Source organism: Microcebus murinus, chromosome 6, assembly GCF_040939455.1.
Source record: "Microcebus murinus isolate Inina chromosome 6, M.murinus_Inina_mat1.0, whole genome shotgun sequence".
NCBI classification, from domain to species: domain Eukaryota; kingdom Metazoa; phylum Chordata; class Mammalia; order Primates; family Cheirogaleidae; genus Microcebus; species Microcebus murinus.
This window is the reverse complement of record NC_134109.1, coordinates 25,448,220-25,463,250: the sequence shown is the minus strand read 5'-3', so window position 1 is coordinate 25,463,250 and position 15,031 is coordinate 25,448,220.

Genomic DNA, 15,031 nt, shown 5'->3' with positions numbered 1-15,031 from the left:
TTCTAAGTTTAACTTAGAAACTGTTGCAAAGTCTCATTTAACACTCTTGTCTATAATACAGAAACTTAATTCACACCAAAACTCTTTGTATTTCTTAGAGTCACAAATACAGCAAAGCATCTCTCAAGTTCTAGAATCCTTCCAAATCACAAATAGTATTATCAGTTCAAGCTCTGTGATAGTCAGATAGGCTCATTGCGTAAGTGGTGTGATCCTGACACTGCCAGCAGCATAGCTTAATTCCTGAATTTGACCCTCTTCCCCTGCTTCCCAGCATATCCTAGCAAAATAGGTAGCATTCCAGCATTCCTTAGACTAGAACATCAAAACAATTTTCATTACATTTTTTATTTTTTTTTATTTTTTTTTTATTTTTTATGGACGAGGTTCTGGGGCCCCAAGAGCGGGGGCCCCGGAAGTCGCCCTGATTTATTTATTTATTTATTTTTATTTTTTTTTTTTTGAGACAGAGTCTCGCTTTGTTGCCCAGGCTAGAGTGAGTGCCGTGGCGTCCTAGCTCACAGCAACCTCAAACTCCTGGGCTCGAGTGATCCTTCTGCCTCAGCCTCCTGGGTAGCTGGGACTACAGGCATGCGCCACCATGCCCGGCTAATTTTTTTTTTTTTTTTATATATATCAGTTGGCCAATTAATTTCTTTCTATTTATAGTAGAGACGAGGTCTCGCTCTTGCTCAGGCTGGTTTTGAACTCCTGACCTTGAGCAATCCGCCCGCCTCGGCCTCCCAAGAGCTAGGATTACAGGCGTGAGCCACAGCGCCCGGCCTTCATTACATTTAAGTACAGAAAAAGATGGTCTATGTTTATTTACTGAAAGTATCAGCCGAGCCACCCAAGATCTGGATAACATGGATTCATCCCACATTCTTGTGGTCAGCTCTGGCTCTGAGCTGCACCTGCTGAATTATGTTAGCAATCACCTCGCCATCCTGCTCCTGCTACCATTGCCCCACACGCCACCCACCCAGGCGTTGACTCAAACTGCTTCCCTAATTTGCACAGGATCCGGTGCATGTGTGTGTGTGCACCTGTGTGTTGAAGGTACTACCAAATATTGGTGCATGGTCCTTTCGCCTCTTTTCCCCCCACCACCGAATGCAGGAACTGGTTTGTTTCTGTTTGTTGCTTGGGCTCCTGCTGGCTGCTGCCCCCAGCATCTAAACTTCATTATTCATTCAATCAGCAAAGAGCTATTGGAGACTTACTATGTGCTAAGCACTCAGCTAGGTTGTAGAGGGAAAATAGTCATGGTCCTTAACTTCATAGAGTTTAGAGTCTCCTGTCAAAGACAAACCTTATTCAAAGAATCATATAATCAAATAGAGTTGTTCTGTTTTTAAACTTTTTATTTTGAAATAACTTTAGGCTCACATTAAAATACACAGAGAAATACTACAGAGTTCCTGTGTACCCTTTACTCAGCTTCCTCCAATGGTAACATTCTACATAATCACAGTACCATTAGCAAAATCAGGACATTTACATGGGTATAATACTGTTAACTAAACAACAGCCTTTATTGGATTAGCACTTAGCCATCTTTAAGTGCTCTGAATACACTAATTAATAATTACAACAATCACAGGAAGGAAATATTACCATCACCCCTATTTTATACAGGCAGAAACTGAGACCAGACCAGTTATATAACTTGCTAAAAGGTCCAGTTTTCAGGGGCACAGTGAAGATTGCAAACCCAGGCAGCCAGGCTCTAAGGGATTTGCTCCTCACCACAGTACCACCCTGCCTTTCAAGCCAAGCTAGCCAGAACACGTTTTCTTTTCTTTTTTTTCTTTTTAGAGAGAGGGTCTTGCTCTATCACCCAGCAGGAGTGCAGTGGCATGATCATAGCTCACTGTAACCTTGAACTCTATCTCCTAGGCCCACATGATCCTCCTGTCTGAGCCTCCTGAGTAGCTAGGACTACAGGTACATACCACCACACCTAGCTAATTTAAAAAAAAAAATTTTTTTAAAGATGGGGTCTCACTATGTTGCCCAGGCTGGTCTTGAACTCTGGGGTTCAAGTAATCCTCCTGCCTCAGCCTCCCAAAGTGCTGGGATTACGGATGTGAGTCACAGTGCCCAGCTCAAAGTGTGTTTTCTTGTTGAAACCCCAAAAACACTGACCATCATAGCACTATAATAAATGGCAGTGGAGCTATTAGAAGTTGCAACACTTGGATCACCATCTTTAAAGCCAAAACATTTGCTTCGAAAAGAAAAGTTTGTTTCAATGGCATAGGCATCCCAAAGGAAATGACTACTTCCATCACTGTCGAAACAATGTTCTTTGGGCTAACAAAGGCTGAGCTTTCAAACATTTCCCTCTGGTTGAAAATAACTTCAGTTGAAATATTTTGACTCTCAAAAGGAAGTTTCTTTGTAAGAAACTGCGAAATGCAGGTGCAGTTAAGGCACAGGCAAAACAAAGGTTTAAGAAAACACGGGGCTTCCTCTTAAAGTCATAGAATGTTTCCAACTGTCTCATTCCCACTGAAGGAGCTGACAATGTGCTACCCCAAAATATGCCCCCCTGGCATCTTGACTATTTTGAGTTAACCACTTGAAAAAACAGCAGGTGCAAGTAGCTCACTTTGACCTTCCTCCCATTTCTTAAAAGCAGGAGATGAAATTCCCATGTGAAAGATGCCTTCCCTATACTAAGAAGGAAAGGAACATTCTTACCAACAAAAACTGGAAGTTGAGAGAATTCTGTACAGATCCTTGTTAAAATAACTCTTACCTTCTTTTAGCCTCCTCACATAATTTAGTTACTTTTTTACAACTTACTCTTTGTCTAATTCAGTATGTAAATGTTCATCTCTAACTGGGTCTTAGGGTGTTCACTTCCTTAGGAAGACTCCCTGTGAAATGTAAAACTTGCATTAAATACATGTGTATGCTCTTCTCCTTTTGATCTATCTCATGTCAATGTAATTCTTGGACCCAGCTGAAAAACCTTAAGAGGGTAGAGGTAAAATCCTGCCTCCTCTACACCATATAACTCTACGCCAAATGAAATCTACAATACAATTATATGCACATTAATATGATTAACACTGGAAAATATCAATCCCAAAGGAGAGAGAAATAGAAAAGAAAAATTGGACAAGGAAAAACTCCTTTTTGCCAACCCCTGCATCTGTGACATTTGTACTTGGGACCAAAGTGCAGAAGTGACTTAAATGGCTGCAGAGCCCCACTTCTCTCTTCTCCACTGCCAAGTGCATCCTGAAGCCGGCTCAATCACTACAAGAGGATCCTCTCTGTAAAAGTATTATCACTAACATTAACATTTTATGAATCCATTTGCAGCAGAATCATCTGAGATTATGTTATAATTTAGGCTTTCTGTACCCTATATTTATCCCTGTTCTGATTTTAAGCAGGTAGCCAGGCCGGTTGGAATTGCTTGCCTTTGGGATTTTGCAGGGCAGAAAGCAAAAGAGCTTCAAGTCAATCAATGCCTCCTTTGCTATTTGTTGCTGGTGGAGTCGGAGACAAGAATTAAGGAAATGTTGAGATGTGCCCTATATGAAGAGGGAAGTAAGAGTAGCAAGAGGATGAGAGAACCCTCCAGTGTTATCGAAACCCCATAGAGGGTTTCGGCCTAGGTCCAGTTACTTTCTGCACAAATACAAGGAGGATTGCCAAGGAAGAAAGGACATTTTAATACTAAAGACATCTGTCATGCAATCAGGAGAAGCAACCTCAAGTCTGTCTTCCCAACTAAGGAAGAATAAGGGCTTTTTAAAGATGGGAAATTAACAAGGGTCTACATGCATTTTGGCAGGTCCTGTTGAAATTAACTAGGGGATACTTGCATTGGGGCAGGTTGTGTTGAATTTAAGGAGGAGCTACGTGCATGGGGCAGCTTAGTGAGGGATGGAGAATCTTGGCATCAAGAAATCAGCCCAGGGGCCTTCAGAATCACAACTCCTTTGCCTTGCAGAAATTTCTCCATTTCTGGGAAACAACCCAAAAGATCAAGTAGTTAGTTAAGGGAGAGGATTATAAAGAAAACACAGAGGGGTCATTGAAATTTGTTCATACAGCCGGTTACACCAGCCTGCAGTGGGGAACTTTCTGGCAAAGGAAATCTTTCTGAGAACCCTTCTGGCAAGGTCTGAAGGGACAGGTGGCCATGTGACACACCTAGGTGTACTGAGCCCCAGGCACCAAAAACTTCAAGTCTTCCTAGAGTCTCTCACCCCAAATGTGGCGCAGAGGCAGGAGCTGCGAAAAGGACCACACAAGCTGGGTCACAGGGGTCTCAGAGTGACCAGTGGGGCTAGGTCCTGGCAAAGTATCCCAGATAAGGCTTTTGTGCTTAAGGCTTTAGGAGCTTTGTATAACCTGTGGCAGGAAGAACGCTGTCGGGGGACGCCCCCGCCAGTAAATACTGAAATTTAATGTCCCACCAATTTCACAGGTGGCATAATACTAAATTGACTTAAGGAGTACAAAGAAATGTAACATTCTTGAACATCTGAGTTTGTGGACTAAGATTTATATAGAGTCTACATTCATTCATTTGTTCATTTGGCAAGTACATGAACTTGCCACCATGTGCCATACACGGAGATGGGACCGAGGACACAGTGATCCCCCAGGCTTCCAGTGCTCACACACTCAGAGACATCCTTCCTACACCAAAGAGAAGCCACTGCAGGGCTGCTGGTGTAGGACAGGGTCCCAGGACATCTTACGGGAGGCATCACAAATGGCCTATGTGCACTCATCCCCATCCACTATTAATTCGAGTGCACTATAATGTATTGTACAGGAGGCAGAATTTTACCTCTACCCTCCTTAGGACTTTTCAGCTGGGCCTGAGAATGAAACTGACACAACAGGAGGAAATCAGCAGGTGAAAAGCATGCACATTCGTTTAATATAAGTTTACATGGCACAGGAGCCCTCCTAAGGAAATGACCCAAAGACACAGAGTCAAACACTTATGTGCCTAAGTGGACAAAAAGTAGTGAATTATGAAAATGTGACACAGCAAAGGGGCTCGGGCTAGGGTAGTTAATTGGGTGGAGAAGTGACTAGGAATATACAGGTTAGTCTAACAAGGTTTGTTTGTACAGATTTCCCTCAGCCTCAACTTCCCATTCCTGATGATAGGAACGATACTCTCCTTCTGGAACATCATTCACACAGGAATGTCATCTCCCGCGTGCAAGAAACAGAAGGAAGTTCAGAGTGATCTTGCACCTGCCATTTTTCAAGTGCCTCTAACTCAGAATAGTCAATATGCCAGGGCAGCCTAGTTTGGGGTGGCATGTTCTTAACTCCTTCAGTGTTAAATTTCAAGATTATACATCTAGAAATTTAATCCAAGGAAATACACATAGATGATTGCAATAGTTTTGCCAGAAGAATGTTCATCTGAGAGTCATTCATAATAGCAAACCCTGGAAACACCCAAAATAGGTTAAATATGTTACAGCACATCTACTCACCAGAACACTGAGCAGGGATTAAGGAGGATATTACATGTGTTACTTTTACAACTAAAAATAAAAGAGTAAAGAAAAATACTTGAGAGTAACATTTGATGACATGGAAAGGCATGAACAATTTTTTTAAGTTAAAAAAATTATAAAGCTCTGAGCAAATATCACATTTGCTAAAAACGATGCCAATTTGTGTATACATGGGATGCAGGGGATCAGGAGGATATACAAAAGAAAATGTTAAAAGTAGTTATTTCTGCAAGGGTCGCATTATGACTTTTGTGGGCCTTAGGCACCTTTGCCTTGTGGGTCCCGTCCTCCACTAAAAAATGTGAAAATCATATTTTATGACTGCATTGGTATAAAGATGAATATAATCTAGGCTAGACTCAGTATTATATGTTCATTATTATATTAATTTTTCTTCTGATTTTAAGGGAAATTAAAATTAGAACATTTTGTGGTCCTGGGCACTGTGCTTCCTATACCTGTTGGATGAGTTGACCCTGATCCCTCAGGGCTGGGATTACCTGCTTCTTAAGTCCTTCTTTTTTACCTGTCTGCATTTTATAAATTTTGAATACCTAGGATTTATTCTTTTGTTATAATGGAAAGCTATTTGAACAAATAAATTGGTAAAACATAAATAAATAGCCCATTTTATGAGATGCCCACATGCAAAACCGAGAGCAAATGCGACCTCTAGGATCAGCACCATCTGGGAACTTTAAAGCGACCCAGCGGACACAGCTTGGCATCCCTGACGCTGCTGGGTAGCCCATCAGATGACCTCCTGCTATGACCAACCAACAAAACATAACCTCCAATTTTCAGAACAAAGTGGCTCTCTGGCTTACCAAAGAGAATGGGTCCATGTCCCGTCTTTCATGCACAAAGACACCACCACCAGCCCACACTGGTGAGCATGTATTGGAACCTCAAATGCTTCCTACACTCTCCGTCCAGGAGGGCCCAGCCTACAGACCCACACAGGCAAATAAAACCTAAAATAAAGGAATAACACACTGCCCTGGTACTATAGATTTGTAGTAAGTCTTGATTCTTTTGGTGTACATCTTCCAGCTTTTTCTTCTTCAAGCTTGTCTTTACTCTTCTTCCATATGAGTTTTAGAAATCAGCTTGTCAATTTCCATAAAATAAAACTAGCTAGTATTTTGATAAGGATTGCATTGAACCTAAAGATTAATTTGGAGAAGAACTGACATCTTTGCATTCTCGAGTCTTTCCATCCACAAACGTGGTCTAGCCTTCAATTTATTTCGATTTTATTTTCTTTCAATGATAATATGTCATTCAATGAAGAGGTCTTGGGTGCACATGCTTTGTTAGATTTATTTCTAGATCTGTGATTTTTTTTTTTTTGATTCATCTTCAGGAACGTATAGATCTGTGATTTTTTAAGGCTATTGTAGTGGGCAAACATTAAATATATTAATTAAATGAAATAATGTCCCAGGAAAATATAATGCTTTGCAAAATGTGAAACTTTATACAAATTTAAAATATTCTTTCTCACCAACACCACCGAATACATCACGTTGGAAAGCCAGTCTACATACTCTTAAGGCATCCTTCCCAGTAGCTATTGATTAAAAAAGATGCCAAGGCTCTACAACCGGGACAGCCAAAAAGTGACATCAGAGGCCAAGAACAGAATTACTGGCTTGGAATAAACACTATGGAAAAAAACAAAACAAAACAAAACAAAAAATTGAGTTTTCAATCTGAGTCTGAGTTTTACCCAACAGCCACTAGATGGCCATAAGGAGAAAAAAAAAAATCTCAAAAAACACATGATTCAGTCAAAACCCAGAGACTTGATACACTTGGTCCAAGGTCTCATTCGATCTATGAGCTCCTGGAACTGCCACTGAAAATTCTCCCACACCTTGACCAGCCCGTACTGGGGGCTGCTAATAAGCCTTTCTGCCTCCCTTCTGTCTTCCCATAAATCCTCAACTGCAGAACAGACTAAGGCCAGACTTGGCTTCTTCCTGGGAACAGTCCGTGGCAGTGGGTTAGTCTCACTTTCAGCTGCCTCTGAGTCTGAGCTGGTGACTCACACCCCCTTGTGTGAGCCCAGCCTCACAAGCACCCTCCTCCCCTGCCAGGCCCTGCCTGCCGCAGACACCGCCGGGTCCTCATCTCCTTCCGCTTTCCACTGGTCTGAAGAAGAAAATGGCCAAGAAGGAAGTCCTGGGGACATTAAGATTACTTATAAAACACAGAAACGGGAACAGCTTCACTGTCACCCCTACATCACTCCACTGCAGTCTCTTGGATCCTCCCCCATCAGCGTAGCAATAACTCTGGGGGTGGGACCCAGAAATCTGTGTTTAACAGGCCCCCCCAAATGAGTCAAGGTCTCTCCAAGGATTATCTGATTCCATAGGGGTGGACACATGTGGTTGTCTTTCTGCTGACGAGGCTATTGTATAACTACCGCGTTTCCCCGAAAATAAGACAGGATCTTGTATTTATTTTTCCTCAAGAAGACACCCTAGGGCTTATTTTCAGGGGACGTGTTATTTTTTTTTTAAGTACGGTACAACAATCTACATTTATCCAAATATAGTTAAGTCATCTTCTTCTGGAACATCATCATAACTCTCCAAACCCCGAATTCCATCCTGAATTTCTTGCGACTCTATTTCCTTTAGAACCACTGGCCACAATCTCTCATGTCGAGCAATAGAGCTCTCAAGGGGCAGATGAGAAGGGCTGCTCATCATCTTTACCGCTACACGACGAAATGCATGGGTTGTGCAGATACACTGCGTAGCCATGCCCATCACTATGTCTTATTTTTGGGGTAGGGCTTATATTGCGCAAATGCTTAGAAATCCTGCTAGGGCTCATTTTATGGGTAGGTCTTATTTACCGAGAAACACGGTAACTCTGTAAGGACAGAAGTTTAGCTGCAGAAAAACTGATAGTAATGCAAATCATTCTTAGCCATAGAAATACAGAGAAATTTGTCCAGTAGAGAGATGTGGATTTTCAGAAAAGATAACCCCATTTTAATTCATAGGATATGAACCAGTTTTATGCCCATTGACAAATTCAGCATTACTGATTGTGTGTGAGTTATCTGTCTTTAAATTTTCCCCTTAACTGGTTTTAACAATTTTCCGGTTCTCTCATGAATTAATGAGTTACATAAAATTTTCAACACATATTCATTTTACATTTGTATGACAGCCATAATTTTTCCTTTTTGAAAATTATACTTGAGCATTGTGATTGTCACAGTGAAGTCCGGGACCAGCCGCAGCCTTACCTGGGAGCTTGTCACACACGCAGGCTCCCAGACCTCACCTGGACCCACTGAGCCGGCAACCCCACGGGCAGGGCCCAGCGTCGTGCTGTAAGGAGCCCCTCCCAAGGTTGAGAAACCTGCTTCATCCCACCCTGCAAACACTATCCAGGTACTGTTTTGGTGCTGTCTCACCTGGAACCTTACGTCTGTGTTGTCCCTAACACACCTGCCTGTGACGGATGAGAACGCGCCAGGCCATCCTTCTCCTCATCTTCAAGGACCGTCTCGGCGTCCTCTGTCCCTCCGTCTCTCCCCACAGCAGCAGGGGAGTGAACAAGGGTCCTTTGTGAGCTGGAAAAAACAGGAATGTCAAGATTTCCTCGAGGGGATTCCTCTAGGGCCCGTTTGCCTCTGCTGGCCTGAACCAGTGGGAGCTAAAAACGCCCCAGCTTCATAACTAATGCTCCCACAGGGGCCGTGACCCCAGAGAGAAGGGGTGAGGATAAAGGAAAAGAGATCTCAGGACCCAGCCCCAAACGGTGAGTGTATTCTCTCCTCCCCCAGTAACAGAGAGCCACTGCTCTGCCGGCACATGCAGAATCGCACGCCCTGCGTGCGCCGCTGGAGCGCACATGCCGCCCGGTTGTCTTGCAGCCTGGCTGGGTGCTCTGCCCTGTCCACAGACAGCCCTCCCCGACTGCCTGACATAAGCAAGCCAGATAATCGCCCCCCACCAGGGAGAGGACCCACCAGAAACACTGCCTTCCCTTCACCCGCACACTGATGGGAAGGGAAGGGCATTCTACTCACCCCCCACCCCATCTCCGCCGTGCCAGCTGGGCCAGCTGCCACCCACGTTCTCCTGTGGACTCATCACAGGGGTTCATGAGGCCCAGTGCAGGGCACGATGTGGGAAGGGCATCCTTGGAGGCAGCAGAGCACAATGATTAAGAGAGGAGGCTCAGGAAGGTCTCGGTTCAAATCCTGCCTCTGCCCCCAGTTAGCAGGGTGGTGAACTTGGGCATATTCCTTCCTTCTTGTAGCCCTTAGTTCCTCCAACACAATGAGGATGGTAAGAACACCTTCCTCTAGGGGCACTGTGAGGATTAAATGAGCCAATCATCATAAAACCCTTAACACAGAGCCACAACCCAAATAAGTCTGCGGCTGTATTGGTGGGGTGGTTGTTGATGATGAATAGATTCCCTAAAAGCCTCCTGGAAGGGGAGTTGACAAAATATAGGCATTAACTACAGGCTGAACTAACAGAGGCAGGAAGGAGCCGGCTACAGAGGACACTTGCAGTTGACGAGAAGCCCCAGCCTCAGTGCAGTCCGGGGACAACCTTATGGGGCTGTCATTTGCTTTGTATGCTGACATGTACAAGCTACAAGGTAGTGGGAAGACCAAATTGGAAAATCTAAGTGGACACTCCTTGTCAAATGGGAAAACACTAAACAAGTGACTTTCCCCCTCCTTTCTTCAGCTGCCAAAACACTTTTCTTGTCTATAAAATCTCCATAGCCCCAGGTTGAAGGCTATCTCTTACCTAAAACCAGTGGTTCCCAACTGGGAGTGATTGTCACAAATGGGGAGGCTGCCACTGACATCTAGTTGGGTATAGGGCCTGGATGCCACCAACCATCCTACAGTACACAGGACAGACCCCCACAACCAGAATTATACAGGTCCACGTATCAGGAGTGCCTACAGCTTAACACAGTGGTCTGGATTAGAACAAATATCTCCCTCTGTGCTCCTCAAACATTTTATTTGAGCCTGTGTTGGAGCGTCAGCCTGACCCTTCCAGGTATTGCAGTTATCTGGTGGCCTCCTGGAACAGCAGACGGGGCACTGGCTCTGAATGTGCTCAGCCACTCACCAGCTATGACCCAGAAACAGTCATTTAGCTTCTCTGAGGCCATTTCATCATTTGAAAAATGGAAAATAGAATCCCTATTTGCAGGGTTATGGTAAAGATCACATAACATACTATGCACAGAGCCCCTGGCATACAGTAGGGGCTCAATAAGTTACTAAGTATAACCCAGAGGGCCACAGCAACGTCTTGCATATCCACATCTCCTGCAGCACCTTAGGCTATGCCATGCACATAGCAGGCACCCAAAAATTGTTGTTGAACTAAACTGAAATCTTCCTTGGAAGCCAAAGCTCAAGAAATAAACCCAACCCACCTCACGAACCTAGAGTCCTACAACTTGTAAATGGTTTTGATCTAGTCTTCAGGATGCACGAGTATCTCTGAACACCATCTGTTTCTCCCTGTCACAAAGTCTGGGCTTTTCCATTGACCAGGGGGGCTGAGATTGGCCTTTGATTCTTTCTGGGACAGCCATAGCTTTGACCACGGCTTGAGAGCAACTACCACAGCCCCGTCATTCTCAACTAACTGACTCAACCATCCCCCCACTAGCCAGACACTTGCTGCAGTGCATGGTGAAGAATAAATAGTCCAAGGAAATCCCATGTTCCTGACAATAGGAGGGACACAAGTCTGGATGAACTGTGATCTGCCTGGAAAATGGGGGGCCATCACCCTGTCCTCTAGGTTGAAGAGAACTTTCCTAAATAAACACTCCATCCCCAGCCACCCACTGACACACCCTGAAACAAAAGTGGGAAGACCTTCTCTAACCTTTGACACTGCAATGCTCTTAAGCACTCACCTATGATCAGAGTTTCTCCCCTGCTAGGGGACACATGAGGGAAGGCAGACTGGGCCAGGAATGAGGGGATACCTGAGTTCAAGTGTGAGCCCTAACACTAACTGGCAGTGTAATCCTAAATCCTATCACCTCCCTGAGCCTTAGTTTCCCATCTTTGAAATGGAAGCTGGAAAAAAGCTCTCTAAGGGTCTTTCTAGCTGTGATACTCTGCAATTCCTCTGGGACCAGTTGTGGCTTTGCTCCCACATAGACCTGCTGAATGCCACGCAGACAAGCCCTGATCCACTCTACATCCAGCTTTTGCTGCTCACCAAGGCCTGGATCTCCTACTACTGTATGAAGTGGCCCCTGGAGAATGCCAAGGTTGAGATCTGTCTGTTAGAGTCCTTTGGTATGGACACAATGAGCCCCAGGCTTTCTTAGTCCCCAGAGGCCAGGCCGGGCTTCCCAGGAAGTATCAGGCAGGGACTCAGATTACAAAGATACATGGCAACACAGACAGTCTGCCAGCCCACGGGAGTCCAGGCCAAGAATAGATGACGCTTACATGAAGCATGCACCATAATTGCTAGGTGTCGAAGAGCTAACTGCTCCAGGTACAACACTGCTCTTAGCTGCTTCCTCCAAATCCCTTAGTAACAAAGAATCCAGGCACAGCCACCAAGTAAAAGGACTCCACTGCAAATCCGCTCACCTGCCTTATCCGCAAATCCCCCTTCCTTCCAGGCTCCCAGGACTCTCATTGAGCGCAGGTAACAATTGTCCAGATCATATCAGTTCTGGAGCTTCCCCTGCCACATAAAGTAAGGGCTGCAACTCACCTGCACAGAGTTTTCCTTCCTACGTGGAGCCAGAGCAGAAAGCTGCTGTCTGCCGGCCGCCCTGCGCTCTCCATGATGGGGTAGCTGCAGGGTGGCGTAGGGAAACAGCATGCACTGGAGTTGGGATCCCAGCTGTGCTGAGTAGGCCAAGTTGTAATCCTCAACGTCTTTGAATCTCAGTTTGCTCATCTGTAAACTGTTGTCAGCATTACCTAAATTGCCAGCTTGTCCTGAGGAGTAAATGAAACTGTGCATGGGAAGTACCTGACCTACACGAGGTGCCCAGTAAAGGGTAGCTATTTCTATAGGGATTTCACCCACCTGCCTGAATAATGCAGGTCCAGGCACGAAACACAAGAATGGTTTGAGAAAGAAGTGATTTGAAATAAACCCCAAACCAGAAGTTCTTTTGACACTTTATTTGAAGTGAATTGGATTCTCTGTTTGGATTAAGGAAGAACAGACTTGTTCTCCTCTAAGAAGGGTGCATTCAATTCAGACAGATGCCAAATCCATGCTGAACTCTGATTTTGTAAGAACTCCAGGAGTGGAAGTCAGACCCTTGCAGATTCAGGTTTTCAAGTTATCGGATGAAATTCACTTCGCTGGTCAGACCAGATTTCAGTGGTTCTCAAGCCCAGCTACATATTAGCATCACCTGGGGAGCTTTCTAAACTATGGGTGCCAGGCCCCATCCACCAATTTCATAAGCATCTCTAGAGGTTGATGCAGGTACCAATCATTTAAGAGCTCCTGGGTGACCCTAATGTGAGATCCACTGGACCAGAAACTCTCCAAGGTTCCTCACCCGTATCCCTGGTGCCTACGACCATGGATAATTCAGAGTAGACACTTAGTATGTGTCTATTGAATAAATTAATGAAGATTCTGACTTGCCTTTTTTTGTTTCCATGTTCATAATTTATGAGGTAAAAGAAGAAAAGAAAAAGAGTTGAATCCTAAGTAAGCATCATAAGCAATGTTGACCTGAAGAGATTTCTGCAATGATGGAAATGTTCTATCATCTGTGCTGTTCATTACAGCAGCAGTGGGCTAAATGTGACTCTTAAGTACTGGAAATAATGGCTAGTGTGACTGAGAAACTCAACTTTTAATTCTATTTCATGTTAATTAAGTTCAAATTTAAATAGCCACATATGACTTCTGGCCGCCATACCGGACAGCACAGGCATAGCCTGTCTACCTGTTATAAACACATCTATACCTGTGTGCCTTTGTGCCCTTCTCTTACTAATAGCACCTCATTTATCTTTAGGGCACCCCCACTTGTAATCTTGGTGGGGCAGCTAGTGAAGTTGCCCCACCCTCCGCCAGCCAAGGAGTGGGCCCAGGAGCTGACCAAGCTAACTCAACTAGACTCTCCTGGGAATCCGACTCCAGCTTCAGTGTCACAAGAATAGAAAATGAGTCACAGCAGATTAATAAACGTGTAGATGCCCTGAGACAATGTGTATTCATTTCCAGACCATTAGTCCAGAGTATGCCGACAATAACAGTGATGTATGATGTGCGCTACACATCATTATCATCATCCCTGTCATCATCAAAGTCACTTGTACCCAGCAACTCTTGCTGTGCCAGCTCTGGTACTAGGTACATAATTTGCCTAGCTTCTGTCATGCATCATTTCTTCATCTGTACAATGGGAATCATGCTCCCTAACTTCTTCCAGAGTTTCTGTGAAGATAGCAAAAGAGATAATGGTCATAAAAGCTTTAAGCCAAATAAGGAGTTCCCCAGGTGTCTGTAGAGGAGTTGTCCCCAGGGCATGGGTGTCAAGGAGTCAAGGGAGGGTTTGATGAAGGACCCAGGATCCAGGCCCGGTTCACAAGCTGTGCCATGCGAGGCAAGACCCTTGTCCTCTCTGGGCTTTTGGCTAAAAGGAGTTTAGGTTAGACACCATTTTCTAATAATCTACTTGCATGCCCCCTTGCCTGACACATGTCCCTTCCAACTTCTATGCAATGATGCCAGAAAATTCTCTAGCCTAGATCATGCTGGCCTTGTACCCAACTCACTTCCTCTTTCCCCAACTCCCCTCCTGACCGGGAAGTTACCCTGGGTATGCACTCCCACAGCTTCCTGTTAACTAACCCTCTGGCAGAGCACTTCATGGGAACCATGTTTAAATCGTCTGCTCCACCAACAGACCATTGGCCCTAGGAGGCAAAGGCACGTCCCTTTCTCTCACTGCTGCATCCCCAGTGCCTGGTACACAGCCAGACACACAGAAGGTGCTCAGTAAGTACTTACTGTTTAAATGTTTGAATGAATACCCCAAATCTACTTTGTTATTTGTCATTTCAGGAAATCCACAGTATTAGTTATCTAACGCTGCTTCACAACTCACCCCAAAACTTACTAGCTTAAAACAACAATGATCATTTGTTATTTCTCTGTAGGAGAAGAATTCAGACAGGCCACAGCAAGGCTGGTTTTTCTCTGCTCCATATCTGGAACCCCAACTGTACAACTCAAAAGCTGGAGGCTGGAATGATGTGAAGTCTCAGTTTGCCACCCGCGTGGTGCTTCATTCTGGCTGTTGGCTGAAAGCGTAGCAGCAGATGTCAGCCAGAACCTGCATGTGGCCTCACCCTATGGCTTGGGCTCCCTCACAATATGGTGGCTGGTTTTTCTGAGAAACAGTCTCCTTTGCACGACCTACTCTTAAGAGTCACATAACATCCCTTCTACCGCATTCTATTCATTAGAAATGAGTCACTAAGTCTCATAAGAGTC